The sequence below is a fragment of the Crocodylus porosus genome, unplaced genomic scaffold (genome assembly GCF_001723895.1).
Source record: "Crocodylus porosus isolate Cpor-Errol unplaced genomic scaffold, CroPor_comp1, whole genome shotgun sequence".
Taxonomy (NCBI): domain Eukaryota; kingdom Metazoa; phylum Chordata; order Crocodylia; family Crocodylidae; genus Crocodylus; species Crocodylus porosus.
Window position 1 is genome coordinate 29,637,179 of NW_017728949.1, and position 26,300 is coordinate 29,663,478.

Here is a 26,300-nt window from a genome sequence, read left to right on the forward strand (position 1 = left end):
TCCCATGGGACTGATGAAAAAACGACGCAAAGTACCCGTTTAATAGATTGACTTTTTTTTTCCTGGGCGTCAGTTGCCCCATCTGGTTCAGCAGGGGTCCAACGTTGCCCTTGCTTTTCCTCCAGTTCCCCACATATTTGAAAAAGGACTTTTCATTGTCCTTGATGCTCGAAGCTAGTTGGAGTTCAGCTGCAGGCTTGGCTTTCCTGATTTACTCCCTGCAGGACCGGACCAGTGCAGATAATCCTCCTTGAAGGTGAATCCCATCCTCCATCCTTTGTAGGCCTTTCTTTTTAGCCTCAGGAGGTCTGCTAGATTCCTGGAGAGCCAGGGGGGCTGCTGTGCCCTCTTGCTGCCTTTCCTCTGAGATGGAATAGACTTAGCTGGTAGAATTATTGAAGCAGGTGTAGGTGAAGCAGCTGTCATGCTTTGCTGGGTGCTTAGGGCAGGCTGCTGTGGGCCAGAGGCATGGGCAGTGGTGTGGGAAGGCAGTGGACTGCTGCAGCTCAGTCCAGTTTGGCTCAGCCCCATGGCCCAGGAGTTCAGCCTGATCCAGCCCAGCCCTGTGGTCTAGGGGTGTAGGCAGCGACTGGCCTGCAGCAGCCTGCCCCAAGCACCTAGTGCCACTCTGAGCATGTGACAGGTGCCTTACCTCTGCCTGCCATGATAGTTTGCTCCATTGCTGGGAGAGGAGGGTTGGGCTGCTTCAAACCAGTCACTGCTTATGCCCGTGGGCTTCAGGGTCAGGCCAGACCAGGCTGCAGTAGTCCATTACCTTCCCCACTGCTGCCCATGCCCATTGTCTGCAGCAGCCTGCCCCAAGCACCTGGTGCCACTGTGAGCAGGGAGTGGGTGAAAGCTGCTTCACCTCCACGCGCTACAATACTTTTGCTTTGCTGCTGCCATCACTGAGGGGCGGGGGGAGGGGAGGGGAGGGGAGGGGGCACACTCCAGCTGCAGCCCATCTGCAAACCGTGGCTCCCACATGAGGCTGGAGGCAGGAGGTGGTGGATGCTGCCCCCTGTCCTCTGGGACCACCTCAGCCTGGAAGGCAGTGGTGGGTCTGGCTCTGTAACTAGCCTCAGCTTCCCCCCACCGCCAGCCCAGCCAGGCCACACCCCCCCTTCCTTCCCGTTCCCAGTGGCTGGCTGGCTGCTCCTCAGAGAGACTCGGCCCAAGGCACCACGGGTGCCCCTGCTGCTACTGTCTGCAATATGGGGATTAAACCCCTCCTTCCCCTCAGGCTGCCAGTGTCTGGCTGCCATGGCCCCAGGTGCAGAGTGGAGCCTGTTGGTGTCTGTGCCCCCCACCCCCCGCAATGGGAAGGTTAAACCCCCTCTTCCTCTCAGGCTACTGGGGTCTGGCCCCACTCGCAGTCCTGCTGCTGGAGCAGTGAGGAGGTGGGGGGCTGGGGATGCAGATGCAGCAGCAATCCAGAGCAGGGTTGCCCACCCCCATGCCTTTCTCAGCCAGCCGGAGCAGTGATAGTGCTTGGGCTAGAGAGAAGAGGGGTGGCACCAACCCTGCTTGGCTGGAACAGAGAGCCCAGCCTATCCCAGGGCTGCAGAGCATGGTGGGATGCTGGGGGACTCTGATTTAATTTAAAGCAGGAAGGGGTCTGTGACACAAGTTTCATAAACTGGTTTGACCTTAATCGGTTAAGTCTGATGCTACGTTCAGCCAGGCTTATCTCAAACCAGTTTTGGCCATTTTGAAACTGGTTAACATGCCCTGTACTTACGTTTTGTTACAGGTTATATCAGTTTCTGATCACTTAAACCAGTTTATGTGTAACTTCTGTCCCTAGCCTTTGACATTGCAGGGACCCATGAGCTCCCTGTTTCATTTTGGAAGCTTATCAGTGCACTGTCTATCTTTTTATGATTTTTTCCTCCCCCTTCTTTTGTGAAAGGCCCACACAAAAGAATCTGGCAACTGAGAGATGGTGAAACTAAGTAAAAAAGTTCAAACACATACACTAAGTAACTTGGAAAAAAGATTAAAAACAGCTAGAAAAAACAGCTATTTCTTTTAAGTTTTAGTATTATTAAATCTTCAATGTAACAAAACAAATAATACATCAGATGCAAGTATCTTAATGGAAAGCTTTAATTTAAATTTGATAATATTAACCTCAGCAACCTTTGACAGATATTAACACAGGTATATATTGTGTCTGTAACACATGGTGGCACTAGAGTAACATCTCTGTATTGAAATGCTCCTAGGAAGAGATGCAGTAACTGAAACATTTTCCTGTTTTGACAAGAGGAACTAACACTAGCTCTAGAAAGAAAAAGTGCTCTTTGTTTCCAGAATGTGTTAAAAATATTCCATGTGGAAGATGTATATGACTCATGCTCTTACTGTATAAGTCTGCTTGCCACTTTTCTTCCTGTGGATTGACTAACTTCTGGAAGATTTGTGGTAATAATATGATTCTTTTTTGAATTTTAAGACATATGTACAGTTGTGGATGAGATTTGATCTGTATCTTTTCTTCTTTCCTTTATTTGTCTACTTTAGCCATGGCTACAAATGAACAACTCCAAAAAGTCTCCCTGTAACAACTTACTATAGCTGAAGGAATAAGATGTAATAAGGAAGCTGAAGGAATAAGGCTTCCAGTATGTAATACTGCATGGAATAAGGAACTACACAAATTCCAGGTGCTGACTGCACGATTGGCCTTTGATTAAAGTAAGGACTTTGGATACCTGTTTCTGCCTTTTTTGCTTAAATGAACATTATAATTTTAAACATATACCAATATATGCCACAGGTCCAGAGAAGGCTATTTTGAATATAGATGTCTACTTTGGAGTAACCTGCCAGTCCCCAACTGTTAGATGGGCAGAACTTTGCCAGTCCTAACCCAAAGGCTAGGTGAATGCAGCCCTGCTAACCAGAAAGCCCTGACTGGGCTTATTGGAGTTATTCCCAAGTCTGAAAAGAGGTGGTGGTTGGGGGATGGGATGGGATGGGACCAATTTTTTTTTGTTAACAACCAGCAGTGGGAGACCATGGCCGTATCCCTTGTACTGCCACAGGATTCCCACATGATTTTGGGCAGGTTGTGTAGCATTTGGATGGGGAGCGCTTTTCTGAAACTGAATCCCAGAAGCATGTTTCTCTAGTGTGGTAGGAAAAAAGATACTTTGAAGAAGTGTGCTTGAATTTGATAAGTAGGAATCATATTCTTTTTTACTATATCCAAGTACTGAGAGTATTTCCCCTCAGTTTACTGACCCTTGTCTTGACATGTTTTTGGAGTCCTTTGTTTCAATCAGGTGTCAAAAAAGCAATTATGGCAACTTACCTGGTTCCTGCTGTAAAGAAGATTATTTCCCATTCTATCAGATGTAGATGTGGCCACGGTGTCTCAGCCCCTTATGCACTCTGGCACAGATAATTACCACTGTTTACACCAAAATGAGGCCATGTGACCTGAGAAATCTCCAGAATATTCCATAGGACTGATCCTGACCATCTGAGAGACTGTCTCTTCTGTAACAGTAACATCCCCCACACTCAGAGATGTAACACTAGGGCTAAGTACTGACAGTCAGGAAGCCCGAGGCTGAATTGATTCAACATTTGCATGTTAGTCTAAACTGCACAGATTAAACTGAGAAACAACTGGACTGACATTCACTTTTGATTGAGGATATGCAGTCACATACCTACAGTGGCTCAAGCCAGAAGTGGGGGGTGCTAGAGCATGGCTTTCTGGCACATAGGCAGCATGGGGCTGTTTGTTTGTTTCCTCTTCCTTATGCCACAAAGGTCTCTGGGATTTGCAGTCCAGACTCACAGCAGCAAGGTTCTGCAGGATTGCTCATCACTTCCTCTTCCTGCTTTCAGGTGCCTCTGGGATTTGTAGTTCACAGTGGTAGCCAGCAGTAGGTTTTTAGCAGGGCAGCTCTGTACTCAAGGGAAGGGAAATTTAACCTCTCTCCCTGGCCCCAGACCTCAGCCAGAGTTTGCCTGGGAGAGGGTGGGCAGTCCCTGCCTCACCTCCCCATGCCCTCCCAACCCTTCTCTGCTGGAGCAGACAGCCCAGCCCAGCCTAGGGTTGGAATGCATGCTGGGGAACTGTGATTTAACTTGAACCAGGAAGGGGTCTGGGACAGAAGTGCTATAAACTGGTTTGACCCAAATCAGTTAAGTCTGATACTACATTCAGCCAGGTTTATCTTAAACCAGTTTCAGCCATTTTGAAACTGGTTTATGTGCACAGAACTTTTGTTCTATTACAGTTTTAAATCAGTTTCTGATGACTTAAATTGGTTTATGTGTAACTTCCGTCCCTAGCCCAGAAGAAATGATTCATCAGTAGAAGGAATTTGTTAGTGCAGGAATCAGAACTTTCAGAGGAGCTGGACCTAGGGTGCACCCACCCGTATAAAACAATAACACTATTTTTCCTGCAGACTGTCCAAGAAACACTTTAAACAGTTCTAGAGTTGTATGAGAATCTAGATTTAAAAAGGCAACTTTCTGTGCCCCTGTTTTCCTTATGTAAAAATGTGGTGTTGATGCTAAAGTAATTATAAAATTTGATTTATGTGGTCAGTTTGCCTGTATTGTGAAATGTAAACCTTAATACTACTAAATTATCCTTCACAAATGTGTATCTAACTCATTCAGCATCTTCCAGTCACTATGCAACTTCCTTGTCTTTTATTATTCCACTTGCAAGATTCCCCCCAATAATTAATCTTTTTTGCTTCAGCTTAACCTGCCTTTGCCATTATTAACATTCTAGAAGATCCTGCACATGAGGTTCTGCTGTTATCTTCTGTTTCCATAGCACCTGGCCTTTTTACCATTTGGCTTCCAAATAGTACAGTACTCTGTTGGCATTGGAAAGGCATTGGGTGGCATGTAGATCCTGACTGCAATGCTGAATGTTAATATGTAGTATTTGTCTATCTAAAGTTCAGTGTGCATCCACTTGGTATCATAAAGAATTTCTTCCCAACAGTGCCTCTTATTTTAAAATCTGTTAACAGTTACTTGAAATGCACACACATGCACGCACACACTTAACACAACCATATAACCATATCAGAACAGAGTCCAATATAGTACAACTGACAACAGTACAGTAAGGACACATTTTGGGGTGCAAGTTGTGGTCATCCACATACATGTTTCAGTTACTTCCTTCAAAATTATTATCCATTAGCTTTGCTCAGAACGAGGACAGGCTAGAGATTACTGTTGTCTTTTCATGTTTGAATAGTCTTACACCTCCATGCTACAGTATAGCTGTGGTGTTTTTCTTTTACAATCCTTTTGTATTATATAATTGTAGCATGGCAACCAGTTGGGATACCAATATTCATATTTGTCTTTTAGTGAAGCAGATAAGTTTTCCATTGTGAACATACTGTATATCATATTCTCCCTGACCATTCTCCAACATTTGGCAGGGTTGCCCATTCCCATGCTCTGACTATCCCATTGACATAAGGTAAGGTAGATGTATAGAGGTCTTTGGTAATCCACAATAGGAAGCTTGGGAAATATCCTAAGAATGAAAATTTTGGGTGAAAGGGGGAGCCATAAGCCAATTATTGTGCAAGTGTGTGTTCATATATACATCCACAAACCCTGTATAGAGGGGCAGTTCCACCACATAAGTATGAAAGTAGCATTTTGAAGACAGTCCTTACAGCTGAGTATACGATTTGGACATTTTGGTGAATCTAGGTGGAGTGAGATATGTTTGGAACAGTAATTTGATCAGTGTCAATGTTGTTGCCAAAGAGGAGGAGGCAGGATGTGGGTATTAATCTATTATTTTTATGTCCATTTCTGAGAGTTCTGTACCTAAATCTCTCTCCCAATTTTTAATAAATATAGCTTTGGAGATTTTCTTGTTGCAAGGTTCATTTGCGGCATACATTTTGGCTAACCCTGTTAACCCGGGATGGAATCTGACACAGAAGTTCAATAAAGAGCTCTAATGGAAAGCGCTTTAAGTTAATATACTTCCGGGGTTAATGTAGAGTGGGAATCACCATTTTTAAAAGGCCTTGTGCATCATGAATGTCTGTTCTGTTACAGCTGTAAAGTGCTTTCTGCACACTTAAAACACATTAAGTGTAATGTCTAATACCCACAGTGGCCAAACCACAGCTCATGGCACGGTACTTGTGGCTCTCCAGAAATTAGCTGAAGCCCTACCCACTTCTCCATGAGGCAGCTTCAGGGAACAGTGCTCTGGCTTTCCCCGTGGGGAGCACTCCCTGAGCCCACTCTCCCCACTTCTTCTCTTGCTCTGGGGCTGTTGGCTCAGGCACTGGGCTGCCGGGGCAGGGACTGTAGCTGCACTGTTTACCCCAGTGCGTGTTCCCCATGGGGAAAGCTGGAGCAGCTTGGCAATGCGGGAATGGTCAACTCCACTTCGGGTCACTCAGCACCCCCCACCCCCCGCTCTCCGGCTCTTGAACTTCAGTGGAGGATCAGATGTGGCTCCCAAGATGAGTTACTCTGGCCATCCCTGGTCTATACCCACCCCAAAGCATTTGCAAACTGGGCAGTCATAAGGCATAAGCCTGAGAGGTGGTGTTACACCTGTCCTTAATGCAGAAGAGTAAAGGTAATGTCAAATTTCATTGTGACCATAAAAGTACTTCTATTAAGTGACTTCAAGACAGGCTAGCAACTAAAGATAGAATTTGGCTTGCTGTAGGTCATATACCAGCATAGCCCATTGAAATCAGTGGTGTAAATGAGAGCAAAACTCTAAAGGATTAACCTAAAATTCTAACATTTTGTAATATAAGTTTTAGTAGTTTAATACATTCCTTATTTTCTCAAATGTATTTTCTTTATCTCAGCTTTTTAATTTTTTTGCTGACCCTTAGTTTAAATATTTTTGACTATTGTGAAGGCTGTCCAACATGAATAATGTATAATTCCTTGCTACAGTATGTATTTTATATAACATTCAAAATTCTATTTAAATGTAGCCTGAAACTATTTACAAAGTACATTTTTCAGTCATATCAAACCACATGAACATATATCGCTCCCAAATTCAGTATGGATCCTGCGTAGAAAAAACCCAGCTATTTATGAACTCAGTGTTTAGTCTCAAATATTTTTTTACTTCTAGAATAATAAAAATCATAATTGTAGAATAAACAGTCTGTAAATGCCAGGTTTCCTATTTCAAATTCTTTCAGTAGTCTGTGGTTTGGGGAGAAGACTGCTGTAAAAATTGTATTTTTGTTGTATCTTTCCATTTGCTTTAAGTGAAATAAGAGATGAGAGGCTACACTTTAGTAATACCATCATTTAGACAGAAACACAGAAGTGAATAAATTCACCTAAACAGAAAGGCTATTGAAAGAGACAATAACTTACATTTTAATTTTCAGTACTTGGATGCACACTTTTGAAAAGAGGATTATATTTGAAAAGGAAAATGACTTTTCAAGGATTTCTTACATAATTATAAGGTTCTCCCCCCCACCCCTGGCCTTTTAGAGGTAAATGAAAGCCACAGTCTATTCCTCAGTTGAATGAAAAAGATTTAACATTACAATTGGATTTTCATCGTGACATTAGTCTCCTTTACAGGAATAGCTATGGCTTTATGAGAAGATATTATAATGGAGCACATCATTAGTTTTCTCTTTCAAGTGTGAAAGTACTTCTTCATAGAGAGACTTGGATTATATTGAGCTCACATTGCTGATGAAGAAAGCTTTGCATTTGAACGGTTGTCTAAGTCTATCCCAACCAGGCAGTTGGTCCAGTAAAAGATATAACACAGGATTTTTGTGGGTGCTAAGTACTATTTCAGTGTTGCAGTGATTGCTAATGAACAGTAGAGTGTGCTAAAAGAATAGTTATCTGAAGAGCTGACTATATGAAGTTGAATATTTGAGAAGAGGAGAAATTGCCTGAGCCATGATGTTTAGATTCAGCTTCTTCAGAGTTGGGAGGTCTTGTCAATGGGAGCTATGGGTGCGTCCTGCTTAGCACATTCACAGATTACTCACCTCTATATAATGGAGCCCATTAGTCCTAGAGATGGTAGTGGTGTGTTTCTGAGTACACTCAAAAGCTAGAATGTATTAAGGTAATGGTTAGTGGATCATTACATCAACACGTTCTCAAAAGACAGCATACAGAGAAAAGTTATATCTTAAATATTTATTTAAATATTAATAGTAGATGTTTAAAGTTTTTAAATCAGTAATTTTTATTTAAACTGAACATGTTTAAACCACTGACGGTTCATAGATTCATAGATGCTAGGGTCGGAAGGGACCTCAACAGATCATCGAGTCCGACCCCCTGCCTTGGCAGGAAGGAGTGCTGGGGCCAGATGCCTATCCAGCCTTTTCTTAAAGACTCCCAAGGTAGTGGAGAGCACCATCTCCCTTGGGAGCCCATCCCAAATTTTGCCCACCCTTACCATGAAGAAGTTTTTCTTGATATCTAGCTTAAATCTGCTCTCTGTCAGTTTGGGATCATTATTCCTTGTTACCCCAAGAAGCGCCCTAGTTCTAACTAGCTTAGGAACCACAGGAATTATCAGTCTTAACCAGTGCACAGTCCTGAATGAACTGTGGTAAACACCTCTCCAATTTAACAGAAGAAATTTGTGCTAGTACCATAATTGATAGAACTAAAGAACATGCCGAATACATGCAGTAAAAAATATTCTGTGAAGAGCAACAAGCAATAGGTGGGGAGTTACTTGTGGTCTCCTTCTCTGTATAATGGGGCTACTGACATTCTCATAGATATTCTGGATCTGGGTACATTAAGTGTACTTCAGGAAAAGCTGCTAACTATTAAGTTAGTGTATTTGTGCTGGATCAGCAGGTGATGTAAGTTGCTGTACAGATCTACAATATCCTCACCTGTATTAATTTATGTTAGTTGAGGGTTTAGTCTAATATTTTTTACAGTATAGCATTTATAATACATTTTGGATATATATAATCTGAAGCTTTATTTGGAGATATTATAAAACTAAACCACAGACTACTGAGAGAATATGTACACAGTATAATTATTTCTGCTAATTTGAAAAGCTTCTTATTACGGGCAGCATTTAAAGCCAGTTGTCAGTTGCAAATGTGAAACTTTTTTTAATACTGGAGTGAATAACATGTATTTATTTTCTAATTTAAAAGATAGGATACAGTATGGAATGAGAAGCACTACCATACTATTAGATACAGTATTTTAAAGTACAGTATTTGGGCCTTAGATGCTAACAAATCATATGTAAAGTTATAAAATAGGAACATCTGATTATACTTTGCTTTTATAAGCACATTCCCTGTGAATAGCACTTTACTAATATTAACCAATGTATCTTCACTACTTCTCTAAGACACAGTAGGTAATCAATATAGTTAACTGTGAATTTTCCAATGAAAAATCTTTTTGTAAAAATCAAAAATTTCCATGGGAAATTCTGAATTTTGCCAAAAGATTCAGATTTCCTAATGGTGAAAACTGTAATGTCAGCTGCTTGCCTGAAAGCCCTGGACTTTTTCATTTTGTTTCTTCAGGAAGCCTTCTACCCTTATTCAGTAGGCACAGAATTTTTTTTTTCCCCAAATAGAAATTTCTGGAAATCAACATTCCCACTTCATAGTTTTATTTTTTTTTCCATTCTGCAGCCCTTTCCAGAAAATGCTCATGGGAGTGCATTTCCATTTTCCAGATAGCTCCAGCAGTTATTACCTCATTTTACAAAAGGGAGACTGAAGTAATAAAGAAGTTATGGAACTATTTCAAGGCCAGGAAAGGGAGGATTGCTTGTTAAGAGCCAGGATGGAAAGGTTCTTGATTCTCAGTCCTCTTCTCTGGAATCAGGCATTCCTTCTGAAACAGGCATTCTGTATAGATGCCACATCAAACGTGAACGGAACGAGGCCCTGTCTAATTTATGGCAATCATTTTCATATAAACCTACTAAAAATGCTGCAATCCAAGAATAGTTATGCAACTACAGATAACTTGTATTGTGCATACATACCTGCCATGCATTTATATCAATTCATTTAGGGATAATCTAGTCTGGGCCTCGGCAGGGGATAAACTGCCTTTAAGACATACAGAGAAACAGTGCCAACCGTAAATCCTTGGTTTCTCTACTGTACAGAGATCTGGGAAAAAAGGGATTAGCTAGTCTGTTTACACAGTTATGTTTAAGGACTCCTTTCTACCCAATAAACCAATAATGTTTTGACCTGGTTACGGAAAGGCTTATGTGTTGTCTGGCCAGGGCAATGAATGGTCAGTTAGCATGCTTAGTAATAGGAAGCTGATAACAATGCTGTGCAAGGGAGAGGGCCTGATTTTGATATTAAGGCCCTTTTATACCATCCTGGTAGTATAAAGTGTAATTGAGAGTAGAGGTCTAAACTGTAGAGTGAGCCATGTCACTAACTTGTTACATGTAACTTTGTAGACAGAGTATAAACTGCTGTTATTCAATAAGGCAACCTTAATATTTTTTGCCCAAGAAAATGTAAAATGGAGAAATCCTTATTTCCTGAATATCTGGGGAATACTTCAAATGATTCCAACTCAGGAAAACTGATCATGAATCTGTAGTTTCCCCCTGTACAGGAACATCTATTTTAAGAGAGTTTGTAAGAGAAGATAATTTATTATTTTGTGAATGTGGTGCTTTGTGTGAAATCATTTTGCTTATTGCAAGATCATATATTATATGAATAACAGCTATTAAATACTTAAACACTAGTGTACTGAGAATGGAATGGGCTTCTTGAGCATATTTACGTTCTTAGTCATACACAGCTGCTGTATTTATGGAGCTTCCCAAATCTCTTTTCTCCAAAGAAAGAATCTTATCTAGCACTGATAAAATAGGCCCAGCTTTTAAAAGAGAGGGAAAGCTGAGTATTGCAACAGCTACAGCCACATTTTGCAGAAGGAAACTAGATGCAAGCTGTCAGAAATTCTATGCTTACATTTTAACAAATGTTCATGACCTTTCCTCTGATACAAACCAGCTGTAGCCTTGCATTAGGTTCTGTAAACAGTGTTTCCTAGCTTTTACAGTTTCCAGAGACAAACCAGCAAATATGAAGCTTTACTGTTCTTTTTCTAACTTGTTCTCATGTCTTCCTTATTAGTCTTGTAACTGACAAACACCACATACCGGCCTGGTTCAGCTGCTATTCAAGTCTGTAGGAGCTAGCCTTGTAGTGGTAGTTATACATGCAGCTTATATAGTAATGAATGGATCAGATTGATTATGTTTTTCATTAGGGTTTTAGGTTCTCTATAGAAATGATGACTTTAACAAAACTGGAACTTGAGAAGAAAGCCAGTTCTAAATGTTTTGGGTCAATTTATTAAGATTATTTTTTTCTGCACTATTTATCAGGGTAAGATTAGACACTTCAGGTATGGTATTTATTTTCTAGAGTCAAGATTTCAACTTTCTAAAATGCCTTTAATGAACTGCAGGCAGGAAGAAATCTCTGGCAGACAGAAGTAAGAGGAAGAGAAAAATCCACAGAGAAAAAGCAATGGGAATTCTGCTTCAGCGTTGAAAGCATGATATGGCCCAGGTTGCATACATATAAATGCTCATCAAACTTTCCCCCCTCCTTTACTTGAGGACTTTTTCCTATAAAATGCAATTATTTCTCATAAGAAATTATTTCTTTTCTTCTAAGCCAGTCTCTTGTTCTGTCATAAACTCATGTTGATGTCCTCCTAAAGAATATTTATCCTTTTCTATTTCAGGTGCCCCTTATTTGAAATAAATGTTGCCAAAACAAATATAATGTAACAATAGTTTAATTTCATTTTTTCCAAGTGATTTCAAAGTCAACTCCATTGGTTAAGATTCTTAAAAGTTTGATCATAGCAGTTTTTCTGCAACAGCTGAAGAAATGGATTTTCCGAGCAGCTGTATTGACTGAATTTCTTAGCAGAGAAAACAGTAATGTTGCCAAGAGGTTGTTACCATTAGCTGCATAGCAAGTCTAAAAAAGGAGGATGCTGGGGGAGAGAAGGAAAAGGATAAATCACATTAAGTTCACGCTTGCTTATTTCAGAAGTTATATGATATTCTGTAATGAATAGTTGTTTTCTCTCTTTGTTTTGGGGTAAACAGCCCTTATTTATGAAAAGGGAGAACAGCTCAGAGGTAGCTTATACTAGCGGGGGCCAAATCTTTTGGTACCACAAGTTAAGCCCCATGTCCTCCCCAAGGGCAGGTACAGATATGGCACTTTTTCCAGTATAAGTGCTCAGAAACAGGTCTAAACCCTTAACAATGCAGAAGTTTGACACATAGACTAGTTTAAAATGGTGGAGTCCATTCTAAGATAGACCTGCATTCATGTGCACTCAAACTTAATCAATTTAGGTTAGATTGGTAAAATCAAACATCTGTAGCAGATGCCCTATTGATTCATGTTGGGCTGCTGTCTTCCAGCACCCCAGGTGCTTTTGTGGCCCCCTGCTCACAGGGAGGCATGTTACCACTCCCCGCGTGCTCAGCTGCTCTGACCAGGCACACACCCAGTCCTTTCCCCAGGTGCTCACAGAGCCAAGTCAGCACAGTGGTTGACAGTCTCGGGGTGCGGGGTTGTCCAGCTGTGCCCTGCAGCCTGGTTGGGCTCCCTGGGGTTGTGCCCATTCACAGAGGGCATGGGGGTTCCTGTGTGGGTGTGCAGGAGCCCACCCAAGGGACCCCTATGCTCCCATGAGTGGGTGCAGCTTTAGGGAGCATGACTGATGACTGCAGGGGATGGGCAAGCTGCTTGCAGTTGACAGATGCCTGTGGCTGATGATGAGGGGGTGGGGGAAGGTGTGCTCCCCGGTGCCAATCAATACTATAGAGGAATACTCCAATAGTGTGAGCATAAATGGTTTTTATCATGTGTAATGCTAGGGCAGTGGAACCCTGGTCCATGCCGTGTTGTGGGTGTTGCTACAAAACAAGAAATAATTGGTTTACTAATATAGGAGAATAAAATATCTTCAGTATGCTACCCTCCCCTTTGTCTTCTCCTGCCATGCCTTGATATTCTTAGTGTTGAGGAAAGGATGGTGCCACAGAGTCTTAGAGTGAGTCTTGGCCTGTTTTCTGGCCAGAAGTTCCCTCTCAGATCCTACTTATCCCAACCTGTTCCTATGCTAGGTGGGACCTCCTGGCCCATATGTTTCCCTCTTCCTTATCCCCAGACACTAGATACCTTATGGGCTATTTGTGGACTCTGATCTTCCCAATAGCAATGTCCATGCCTCACAGATGTTACCACTCAGTCATCTTCAGGGATCCTGGTCTTCCCAGAAAAAAATACCAAATTCTCCACTAAAAAATCAGAAATTCTCTAATAACCTCCCCCCAAATCCATGATTAGAATTAAAGGCCTCCCACAGCCCCTCCCAGCCCTGCTGTTTCTCTCTCACTCCCACTTCCCCCACAGCCTTGATGGTGCCCCTGGCCCCCGACCCATAGCTCCTGCTCCCCCAGCCCTGCTGGAGGGGCCCCCCAGCTGCCAGGGCTACAGACCCAGGTCCACAACTCACTGCCCCTGCTCCTGCCTGCTGCGGGCTTGGGCAGGGCGGCTCCCCGCCACTGCAGTCATTCCCAGGGGGCAGAGGGGACCTGTGCCCCCCAGATCTGTACATGGGGCAGAAGCAGGCTGTGGGCTGGAGCTCTCACCCTGTTTCCCTCCCCTGGGGCCTCTGCAGCCCTGCAGACATGACCCGGAGAGGCTAGGGACAGCAGGGTCATGTGGGGATCTGCTCAATGCTGCCCTGGTGATGCGGCCCCTGCGCATGCCTCTGCTGAGGGGTGCAGCTGCCCTTACTGCAGCCCCATGTGCAGGAGATATGTTGCCAGGGCAGTGTGGGGCTTGCAGCAACAAGCAGCTTCTCCATGTGGGCCCACTGTTCCCTGCTGCCCTACTTCCCTCCTCTGGGGCCTCCACAGCCCAGCGGGTGTGACTGGGTGCGGCAGAGAGCAGAGGAGCTGCGCAGAGAACCTGCTTACCACTGCGAGCCCTGGTGATGTGGCTCCTGCATGCAGGGCTTCAGTGAGGGTAGCAGTGCAGGGTTACACCCCTCAAAGCAGTGGCACATGCAGGGGGCATGTCACCAGGGTGGCGGGGAGGAACAGGAGCGCACAGCAGCAAAGAGATCCCCACGTGGCCTGACTGTCCCCAGCTGTGCTGGGTCATGCCCGCTGGGCTGTGGAAGTCTCAGGGGAGGGAAGCAGGGTGGGAGCCCATGCCTGCATCCTGCACTTGCTCCACACACAGGTCTGGGGGGTGCATGTCCCCCTGCCTCCTGGGAGTGCGCATGGCAGCAGGAAACTGGCCCTCCTCCTTCCCCAGAACAGCCCCCAATGGCCCTATTCTGCTCCCTGCTGGGGCCCTGTAGCCATGCATTTCAGCCTAGGCCTCAAGCCCCATCCGCCTGGGCAGCAGCCCCAGCCCTGCCCAGCTCCCTCCCTACAGGAGCCTAAATCCCCCTCTCCCCTCTAGCAGGTAAGTGAAGCTGCTTTTGGGCTACCTGGGGCCACGTGCATGTCCATGCACATGGTGCCCCCTGTCTCACCACCTTCTTCCTGCTCTGTCCCAGCTCCCTGAAGGCTGGGACCATGCCAGCCTGCAGGGACCTCACTGCAAAATGGCAAAATCCACAGTTTCTCTTGTAAAACAAGAAATCCGCGTTTGCCTCTGGTAAAAGGTAAAACCCACTGTTTACCCTGTTTTTCCATGGGAAATGGAAAACCCAGATCCTTGGTCATCAGTGGGTGGTCAACCCCAATCTCTGCTCCATCCTTGCCGTTTCTTGGTCTCTCCCCATCCTGAGGCTCAGACCTCTGTATCTCTGTAAGAAGCTTCTCTTGGGGCTCAGGCTGCTATTTCTTTTTCCACTTCTTTATTCACTTCTGCTAGGCTATACCAGGCCTGGATCGGCTACTGCCTGGACAGCCACTGGTCATGCACACCGGCTACGCTCATTGACAGAGGAAGCAGCTGCCCGGCTGAGCTGTGTTGGTCTTCCAGTCACTGAACTGCACCCACCAGGGGTGACCATGCCCCTTTGGCTCAGCCCTGCCCCACCAAGCAGCTGCCTTAGCTGGGGCTGAGTGAGTTACAGCTCTGTTTAAGCTGCTTCCTGTGGTCCAGCTGGGCCGGGCCAGGCTGGGGAGAACCACAAAACCTCCCTTCCCCGCTTCATGGCAGCAGGGGCCAGGGGGTAGGAGGAAGATGGGGAAGATTTTCCTTCTTCCCAGCACTGAACAGAGTCCCCCCCCCACCCCACAGTGGGGGAAGTATCCCTGCTGGGGCTGGGGCCGGGGCCAGGAAGCCTGAACAGAGCCCCCACTCCCCACCCCTTGGTGGCAGGGGTGGGGTCAGGGGGAGGAGGAGGAAGAGTACCTCCCAGTATGTAACAGAGTCCCCATCCCTGCCCCATGGGGGGCGCTTGGAAAAAAGTACCCATCTGGGGCCAGGCAGCATTGCATGGAGCTCCCCCACCACTCCTTGGTGGTGAGGAAGAAGCAGGGAGAAGAGTTCCCCTCCAGGGCCCAGCATCCTTGAAGTTCCCCCATCCCCACCCCATGGCAGCAGGGGGCGGGGGGAGGAGGAGGAGGAGAGGAAGAGCCCCCCCATCCCGCAGTGGTGGGGGAGAGGGAGGATGGGGAAGAGTTCCCCTTTGGGGTCAGGCAGCCCTTTGTCCCAGGATCGCATCTGGTTGTCAGGGAGCAGCTGGGGCTGGCGGAGCTCTTCCCTCCTCCTCTTACTCCTCCCTGCCTCCCACCCAGCAGGTGCTCCCTCTTCCCCCACCCTCTGAACCCTGCAGGCCGAGGTGTGGGTTTAAACCCCTCCTCAGTCTAACTCAGGCTTGCTCAGCTTCCCTGTTGGAAGGGAAGGGCTGCTCTAGCGCCCCCTGGCTTCTGGCCTGAGTCACTGCAGGCATGTGTCAACCATCTATCATCTATTGCAAACCAGTTCACTCTCTGCAGGTTAGACTGACCTTCCAAGATTGAATCAATTCGGACTCGGGCTTTTTGAATGTCTGTCCCTAGCCCCTGTTATTGTGAGGAAAGATAGGAATAGCTGTGGAAGGAGAACACATTTATTCCTAGTATTTCAGAGATGTTAAAGTAAACCTTTGTGAAAGAACATGTTATAAGTTAGCATTGTGTCTTAATAGTGTGTCATAAAATGTTTGTAAATAAATGCAGAGCAACAGTTTCTGCCCTGCCTTTAGTAGAAGACCACCTTCATTAAGCAATCAATTTTACTTTATCTTTTGGTCACTTCAGACCTGTTTCACTATATTTTGTGACTGTCTTCCAGCAAAAATCTTAACCCTGTAATCGTGTAAGTCAGTGTCAATCTGGGCTAACTTCTTAAGTACATGCTGATTATGGAATCAAGATCTGCCTCAGGCAACTCTGCTTGAGGTACTCAATATTATAAATCACTTCTCTCTCCATTTTTATCACAGATTTGAATTCTTTGTTTATTCATGGCAATTTCTCTTCATTTTCTTTAAGTTTCAGTCCATTCCCCAATCTCAATTGTATATCTGATGTGTGTGGCCTATTTTACTGGAATAAATCAGTGCTTAGAGTTTTATATTTTACATGGCAGGTCTATGTTGTTTTCCCCAATATCAGAACACACAGGATGGAAAGTAATTAGCAGATGAATCGGGTCTTTTTATACCCAGGGTGAAATCTTATTCCTGCTGAAGTCAATAGCTAATTTTGCTTGCTTTGGTTTCAGTGGGGACAATGGCTATCAAAATTAATTTGTGTTGATAGACTTAAGACAACTAGAAATGGTAAAATACAGGACTGGGTATTCAGGGAACCAGTGTCATCAGGGCTGTGTCTTCCAGTGGATACAGCAATGGATTAGGAATCAAGAAACCTTGTTTGTATATATAGCTGTTCTGATGGCCATCTGGATTATCTTGGATATATTGCTTCACCCCTCTGTGCCTCAGTTTTTCTGTCTTTAAAACAGGGAAAATGATACTTGTTTTCAGGGGTGAATGCAGGAAAGATGCAGTGGTACAGCTGCACCCCACTTTCATTCCTGCTTCACCCACCTTTAAAACCAACTGCTGGGAGAGGCAGTGGCATTGCTATTTAAGCAGTGCAGAGACAGTCAATTGACTTTGTGTCTTGTTATCCCCTCCCTGATTCCTGCTATTCTCTCTCTACTCCATAGGTGTTAAGCACCTTTTAACCTAAAAATCCTTTTTAACCATTTTGATGTTCTACTTTTTTCTGCAATTTTGGTGTTGGTTAGCCGTTCCTGGTAATGTCTCTCATCTATTTCATAGCCTTGCAGGCTGTTTTTTACCTTAGCTAAAAACATAACCCAGATGTGGTAATATTAACTCAGGGGTAGACATGACTGAAAGTGAAGTATTGAATGCACTGACAAGACACCCAAGAATGCTAGATTTTGTTTTATGAACCTGAATAAGAGATATACATTCAACTTTAATGATAACAAGACCAATTAGACAATATTTTGACTATTTTTGCCTGTGTTGTGTTTTTTAAAACTTTATATAATGTAGCAAACTAGTGCACATTCTTCATCTTTGTTTCCAGTTTTTGTATGCATCAATGTAGCCATATCTTTCCTCTGCATTGGGTTATTTTGCTGTTGTGCCTTTTATAGTCTCTTTCAGTTACTGCCAGATCTCTTGCACTTTTTATCCAAATTATCATCCCAAAGAGACCAATTCCCTATCCATCAAATCCTTGAGTTTGCTGAAGTTAGCATTTTTATTTTGAAGTTCATTTGACTTGTTTGCTGATTTCTTTCCATTTCTTAAAGTCATAAATTCTTTTGTTTTATGGTTACTGCAACCAAAATACCTTCTACCATCACATTTTCAACTAGTTCCTCCCCATTACTCAGAGTCAAATCGAAGATAACTGCCCTAACAGCTTCCAAGAATTCGTTAGCATGTCTGTGTCCAGCCCATATTGATGCTTCATTTTATACCCAGGTAGCTAGTCTCCCATTACCACCAGATCCTATCCTTTGGAAACTTCTTTTTAATTGCATTATTATTTTATTGCACTGTGACTCTTTTTTTAAAGAAAGAAGATCTAATATCTTGCATTGTTTAAACCGTAATAGAAGTTTTACATATGAATGACATTTTGTAAATATTTCACACGTCCCTCTTCAGACCTTGCAGTCTGAATCAGAGCCATCATTGTTTCTGGCTGGTTAGGACCAAATGGGACCCTCTTTGGAGCTATTAAACCCATTTTTGTAGTCAGCGAACAGGCTAGCTGTTGAGAAATATGAGGCACTCCCTATCCCTAGAGCCTAAGAGTTTCTGCAGCACTTCAGCCACTTCTTAAAAGAGGAGAAACTGGCATCAGAAATTTATAGTCTTCTGAATGATACCAAGGAGAACTAAACTACTTAGCATCAACTTTTAAGAAGTCTTTATTTTCTATGTAAAATTATTTACCATTTATTGGTTGTATCTAAGAAAAGAACACTAAAAATGAGATACCGTACGAAGACCAGGTCAAAGGAGCAGTTTTCAAAAATGTTCTCCAGGGTGCTTTACTTCTGAAATAATATAAGTTGTCAAAGAAATTAAGAAATATCTCTGATATCAAGGATACTCAATTTTCTTCTTATCTCTTCTTCCTTTATTGTATAAGGAAGTCTTTAGACAAAAAAAACTGATGGCCCCAAGCCGGCTGCCAAACACAACAAAGGCAAATAGGTTTTAAAGTATGTGCCTAGGAAACCAAAAGCAAGCTTTAGTCAACTGTATTACAGATGCTGAAACTTGCTTACAGCTATATTTTATTTGAATGTGTGCTTCAGGCCCACAGAAATTGCCAGCTGTTAACTATTGGGATTATGTCTGTGAGTTGCTTGTTAAATGATTTAACAAATGAAATTTCTATTGGTTTCTGTTAGACAGGCATTATTAATAGTTAGAAATCAGTGCCAAATGACAGTACTGTTTTTAAATTTATTTGAAAATAAGAGGAAACTTCAGGTTTTCCTTTCTCCCTCAGCTTGCCCCACTGAAGCTTAATTAAGAAAATGAGTCAAGCAGAACTCACAGATGTTTTATTTCCATTGATAATCACCCAGATATCCTATAAGAGAGCATTACTAAGAAGCACTTTCACAGATTCCCCAGAGGAGCACTTGCTTGAACCCCTATCTTTACACAGTGTTTTGGAGTACCTGTGAAGCCAGCCTATGTGCAGCTTCTAGAGAAGATTATCCCCTTGCTCACTGGATGTCATGACTCAGGCTTTTAATTCCTGATCCTCCTGGTTATCTGTGGCCCCCTCTGAGAACCACCTTTTGGTTTAGCTTAGTGAGAAACTTCACTTTTGCAGGGGGACAATGTTGGTCTGAAATTCTATGCAGCCAAATAAGCAGCTCTTTAGTAGTCAGCATCACACCAGGTCATGGGGTGGCTTATCCAGCATGCCAAGGATTGAATTTGGGGTCTTCAGATGGCAAGACCTGTTACATTGCCAGCTCAAGGGGAAACACAAAGAGGATGTGCTGATTTTCTGATCTCAAGGAAGGAGACCAAAAGGGAAGTCTTATTTGAGCAGCAATGTAGCTGGGGCCTCAGCATTGGGGCTAGGGACAGACATTCAGAAAGCCTGAGCCTGAATTGATTCACTCTTTGCAGGTTAGCCTAAGATGTGCAGCTTAAACTGATTAATAACTGGACAGATATTCTCTGTTAAACCACACACCTGCAGAGGCTTAAGCTAGAAGCTGGGAGGCGCTAGAGCGTGCCTGCCAACTACAGCTAAAGGGGAGGAAGAAAGATGCCCTCCAAGGCTCTCACCCCTCCCTGCTGGAGCAGAGTTGGTGTGGCCAGGCACCAGCCCGGGTCTAGCACAACACATGGGTGGCTGGGGGAGCTGGGTGCGGGGGGGGGGCGCTCTGCTGCCAGACTGAGGAATGGGGTTGGGGAAAAAGCATGTTTTGAAAGCAGCAATTTGCAAAGCATTCAACAGGGAACTACCAAAAATATTCACCTAGGCTAAGGTACAGCCCAGTAAAACACAACATATACAACTTCGTCTAACTTAAAATGTAAACCAGGAAGACAAGAATTAGTTTTACTAATCTTGAGGGCAGAGTGTCTCCTTGCAGCCAGGCATTCAGAGAGGCTTTGTTTAGGTATGTAGCTCTCTGCATTCTTTGGTGAAGCTGTCTGCAACTTCCCTTAGCTACATGTCCAGTATGTGTGATGATTGTCAGGTCTTTGCCAACACTTCCCACCTCTCAGTCTGGTCCTACAGGTCTTAGGTCTGGGCTCACAGGTGCAGGGCTTGAATCTGTACACAGGGGACTAGCTTGCCTCCCCTCCTCGCCAGCCCCCCTGCTTTTGGGACATGCTGTGGAATTAATCCCCTCCCAAGCCACAGAGACTGCAGCCAAACCCCTGGGGGACAGAGGGAGGAATTAACTGCAAACAGCAGTTGCAATCCCCAGAGTTTGCCAGTGGAGGCAGGGGGCGGGGGGCAGGAGAGGGGATGGAGGGAGGAATTTGCCCCAGGGGCCATGGCAAGCCAGCATCTAGCTACACCCTACCCCTGCTCCAGCTAGAGAGCAGAGGGGAGGGGCCAGCACAGCTCTCTGGAGCTCTGCCCAGCCCAGAGAGCATGCTGGGATGCTGGGGGAGTTTGGCTTATCTTCAACCAGCAAGAAGTCTGGGACAGACATTGCATAATCTGGTTTGAGCCAAATCAGTTAAGTCTGATACTACATTCAACCAGGTTTATCTCAAACTGTTTTCAACCATTTTCAAACTGTTTTATGTGCACTGAATGTCTGTTCTGTTACAGATTTAAACCAGTTTCTGATCACTTAAACCGGTTTATGTGTAATGTCTGTCCCTAGCCTGAGAGTGTCAAATCTGGACTGCTAGACCAGCCATTAGAAGCCAAGGCACCTTGTCAGGGCCCTGCAAATCTCTTGAGATAATCTGGGTGGCTAGGGAGGTCAGTTCTTGGTGACTTGGCTTTAGATTCATATCTTGCCATATCCAAAAGGCTCAACGGATTACAATAAACGAACGCACAAAGTTGGAAACAATAGTAGACTATTGTAAATGATACCCCAAAACTTGAGAACTCCAAACCCCTTTGTCCTAAATTACTGCTTCCCTACTTAAAACTTATAAAGCCAACCCATGGACCATTCCCAACCATGCTTCTCAGCTGCCATTTACATCTGGATATAAGATATTTCTTCTTATTTCCCTCCACCCATCCTCACTTCCCTGTTTAATCTCCAGCGGAGAAGTCTCCTCCTTCCCATGAAGTCCCTTCTAAACCTATGGCTGTCCCAAAAAACAAATAACTCCATCCCCTCCATCTAACAAATGCAACAAGTCAAAAGAACATTAACAGTATAATAGCAGAAAATCAAATTATTTCATGTTTATTTCATTGTGGCTGCAGGTGCTGCAGAATTTTGTTTGACTTTAGGAAGCCTAGACACTTGCATCTGAAATGAAATAATCTCCAAGGATTCCAGCACAGTCTTATTTTCTTTTCCCAATCAGTGATGTGTTCAGTAATGTTGCATTAGAATTGTAATCTGAAAGTAACTTTTAGTATCATCAATCCTTGCTAGCTGTTCACTCATATTGATATCAAATTTTACCATTGTTTCCTTAGAGGTGTTTTTTCTACTGTTGTGCACAAAGAAAAAAAAGTCTTGATAAATAAAAATTGCTACTGAAGCTTTTGGTAACACAAACTTTCCTTTGGCTTTTCAAAAGAGACCTGAATTTGATAGAACTAGAAGAGGCTGTCAAGAGACTTGAGCTCCAGTAGTCCTTTTTCATGATAATGTGGAGAAGTAATTAAAAATTAATAGAATGTAGCACAATGCACGCAAGTGATCAAGATTTGATGAAAAGATGATAGGGTATAATTCTTTTTTTTTTGACTTAGTAAAAAGGCCTTTTTTCTACACACACAGCAGTACAATTTGAAATAAGATTGTGAAGCTCTTAAAAAAGATAAAGAAAAATGTTCAGAGCTGAATATTTTAAGTTAATTATAGACTATAAAGAAGCCAATAGACACTGGACTGAAAGGTTCAGGGCATAGACAAGAGGAAATAACTTTTAACTGCTAAACACGTTTATTATACAGCTAAGAACTGTTGTCCTGTAAGTGTTTTATGGGATAGGAATTAATAGTTTTAGACAGTGGGGGCCAATCTTTTTCGCAGGCATGCCACAAATTAAGCCCTGTGCTGTCCCTGAGTGTCACTCTGATTCCTATCTGATCTGCTGCTCTTTCTACTCTCTGTCTTGTGCTCCCTGTCTTATCTACTGCTCTCCTCTCTGTTTCCTGCCCTGTTTGTTGGTGTGTTCCCTACCTTCTCCCTGTTCTGCCACGTCACACACAGAAGGTGCCTGTGTCACTTGTGGCATATATGCCACAAGTTGGCCACCCATGGCCTAATACCATTTCCTGCTGCACAAAGGTAATTACAAAAAGCTTCCCATCACAGTGATTTGAACTCCATAGAGATAGCAGTTTCAGTAGGGAGACTACCAATAACTGAAGGGGCCAGGGCACTGAATCAACCTGTTGCCTATGGATATGTGGCATTTTTACACATGCAAGCACTGCAGCGCCGGGTGCTTTGACAAGTGCCCAGCACAGCAGCGCTTGCAGTTGTATAAATGATGAAATGCGTGTCAGTGCTGAGAAAATGGTGGTGGCGTGCTTTTGAACTAAAACACATTGGAGGTGCTTTAGTTCAGCAGTGCGCTGCTGCCATTTTCTATGTGCTGCTGTGCATTTCACCGCTTATACAACTGCATGCAGTGCAGCACCGCCTGCCTCTGCTTGCCTCTGAAGAGGCGGATCTCTGGCAAGTTGTGGGACAGAAAAATATGCGTATAAATGCCCTCATGGTGCCTCCATCATACATATGCTGGCAGTGAGAAGAAGCTGCAATGCTTCTGCTCTTCTTGTTCTGTGGTTGAACAAAAGACTCTAGCTTCTAGCACCATCTGCCTGGCACTTTTCACTGATAACACATTTGCTTGTTTAAAAGCTATATTAATATAGTCTGGAATTTTTTAATTAATGAAGTAGAGTGGTAAATGCCATTTACTATCCTTCACAAACAGCACAATAAAAAACATTCCTGGCACAACTTAGAGGCACTCACTTAGTAAGTTCTTTATCTTGCTAATCATGAGCAAAAACCTGTAGACTCATTAGACCTAAATGAGAGAAACCAAAGCCCTAATTGCGACTTGCTGAAGAGAGTGACTTGAAAGCATTCTCCTCGCTGCTGTTTTAACATAGCATGAACAGTTGGTGAGGACCTAGATGATTTTAGGGTAATTTTACTCCTTCTCCACATTGTTCATACTAAATAATCTTAGTTGATATTTTAGTTCTACCTAAGCCAATGGGGCTTGTACCCCATTGTATGACATAAGTACTGTTTAGCATGAATAAAGGAATAGAATAGGGTAATTTTTTATATAAGTTATAAAGCTGCTGTGCTGTCTTTGGGAAGTGTGACCAGTAGCCCAAAGTGTACATCTACACTATGTCCTCAGCAGAGCCTGGTAGGGATGCTTCTTTTTGTATGCTCAAAACCTGGAAATGTCTCAGTGAAGCTGCTTGGGGTGTGTTCCCTTGTTTTCGAGACCTTGGATGTGGGTGTGTTTGAGTGTGACCATTGTGTGGATGTCTCCAGAACAGCTTCACCATCCTGTTTCCAGGTTTGGAGACTGCAGGCGGGAGTGGCTAGTCAGGTGGTGTGCAAGATGCTCTGCTGGAATGTGCTGAGTCAGTGTCGACATACTCACAGTGAAATTGTCTGGGGCAGGTGTGACCAACCTCTTGGGCTGACATGCTACAAGTTAAGCTCTGACAGATTGGATGCAAGGGCTCATTAGTCTTTGGCCATGCAGAGCAGACGGGGGTTGAATGCTGCTGTGAGAGGTGTTACTGCCAAGATCCTAGTTAACCCTTCCCTTTCCTTTAACTATTACTTTTTTACATAGTGAATGAGGATCCAAAGCCTTAAATTCAGCAGTGAGTCCAGGGTTAGGGAAGGGTTAACCTGACTCTTGGTGGTGACACTTGAACTGTCTCTTCCTCTGTTCTGGTACCTCTATTTACTGAGCCCCGAGGTTTGCATGCCACACATACCAGCTGACTGTGCCACTTGTGGCACACTTGCTGTGGGATGGTCCAAGGATTGGTGATAAAGTTTTATCATGAAAAGTTTGTGGGTTTGGAGCTCCTTAGCCCTGGAGCCTAAGATGACATTGACCCTTACTTTTGCTAGGGGAATATGGAAGATCCATGTCTTCAGAAATCTTTCATTTGGTGCAGCATTTAAATTTAACAGGGACAGATATGTGGGATTGCAAGTTTGACACAGTTTCTGTAGCATAGATGGTAGGGATGGTGCACAGGGTGCTGGAAGCCTGCCATGCTCAAACTTCCCTGAGCACATTGGCTTCCAGTGCCCCCATGCACCATTGCACTTTGTTATGTAGCAAACTAAAATACCTCAGATGGGTTTTACTGTGCTATGTAAGAAAGTCATTGTAAATGAACATGTAAATACCAATGCCATTAAAGCAGAATACACCACGAAGTGTGTAATTAGCAATGCCATTAACACAGTGCAAAAGGCCAAGCCGCTTTAAAGGGCAACGTTATTGCATGTACAAAGACCCATAGAGCTCAAAGTGCTTTACAGACCAAATATTAAAAGCATGAGATTCTTGACTTGAGTTCAGATATTCTTTGGGCAAGACACAATACATATGTGTAACAACCAGTAGTGAGGGTGGAGCAAGGATAGATGTAGTTCGTGGTTACAGATATGTAGTTTTTTCTACACTTTTTCTGGATCTGTCATCTGATAAAAATCATGTCAGTGGTACCCATGATGGTCTAAAGCCATACTGGAATTTTGGAAGGACATCTTCAGCAAGGAGGAGGAGAAGGTGATTCACATCCTTATGTGAGTAAGAATCTTCCTGGCAATGGAGAGAAGGGCAATTCCTTGGTAGTTCCACACATTGACATTTCCCCTTTCTTGAAGATGGTCACAATGTTGGCATTCTTTAAGTCAGGTGGAGCTTCTTTGTTAACCCATATTTTGATGAGAAATTGGTGAAGTTTTTTTGCTAGCACTGCCCCACCAGCTTTGAAGACCTCTGAAGAAATGCCATTTGATCCTGTCACTTTATTGTTCTTAGTCTGAGTGGTGGCACACCAGACTTTCTTAAAGGATGGGGGATCAACAAGAGATTCTATTACTGGGTGTTGAGGGACAGAGTTGATGGTGGCAGCTAAGACCTCAGATTCACAGTTCAAGTGCTCCATTCAGCTCTGCTTGTTGGATACATTATCCATGAGAAGGGTAGAGCCATCCTCGGATTGCAAGGTGATTGGGCCATTAGAACATGGCCCATGGATGGTTTTTATTGCCTGTCACAGGGCACTAAGTTGTGCTGGCTCCTTTGAGGGCAGAAACTGTCTAGAGAGAGGGCCCTAGGAGCCAGGCAGAACCCCCACAGGTGCAGGTTGCTGTGGCAGCAGGCTAATGATGGAATTAGCTAACACCTGCACCCAGTCAGCTGACCAGAAGAAGGCAGGGCCCTGGGCACATATAAGTCCCAGGGCTGGGGCTGGAGGCAATGAGTGCTCTGGCAGCAGCCAGGGGGGAAGGATTTCACGCAGGAAAGCTCCACAGAGATGCTTGGTTGCCTGTCCGGCTGCTGGTAAGATTAATGGGTTCTAGGAGTTCCTAAAATACCTGGGGATAGGAGGCACAAATTGTTGAGGGAGAAACTGGCCCTTTTAAAGGTGCAGAGTGTAGCCTCCAGTGCCATTGGTATTGTTATTGTTAGTTTGTAGCCCAGGGGCACATATTTATGTTGTTGTTTAATCCGGTGGACCAGGCTGAGGCTATTGGGGCGGAGGAGCCCTCATTGGGGCACGCTACTGTGTAGAGCCCCAGCACCAGAGAGGGTGCAAAGACAGGGGCCAGTGGCCCAGTGATAACAGAAGGCCAAATTACCCCAAGACCTCATTACAGGGATAACATTGATATACTACCTGCAAGGCATGGAGTGTGGTAAAGGGGAGGTGTTGGAGCCACGCATCTAGCCCATAAGACTTGAGTTGTCTCATGTGGCATCTACTTAGAACAGGACCCAGCAAGAGGTCTAAGAACCCACAGGGTTAATGGGGGCCATCAGGACCG

At 44.0% G+C, this 26,300-nt stretch overlaps 1 long non-coding RNA gene across 1 annotated transcript in view; it reads left to right on the forward strand.

Moving 5' to 3' along the window:
* The window catches only part of LOC109323156, a 17,232-nt gene extending 9,718 nt beyond the window's left edge, over nt 1-7,514 (forward strand). Inside the window, exons 2-3 of the long non-coding RNA XR_002104561.1 lie at nt 6,574-6,578; nt 7,504-7,514. This is a non-coding gene — a long non-coding RNA (uncharacterized LOC109323156). The remainder of the gene's footprint in view (nt 1-6,573; nt 6,579-7,503) is intronic.
* Nucleotides 7,515-26,300: the final 18,786 nt, after the last annotated feature.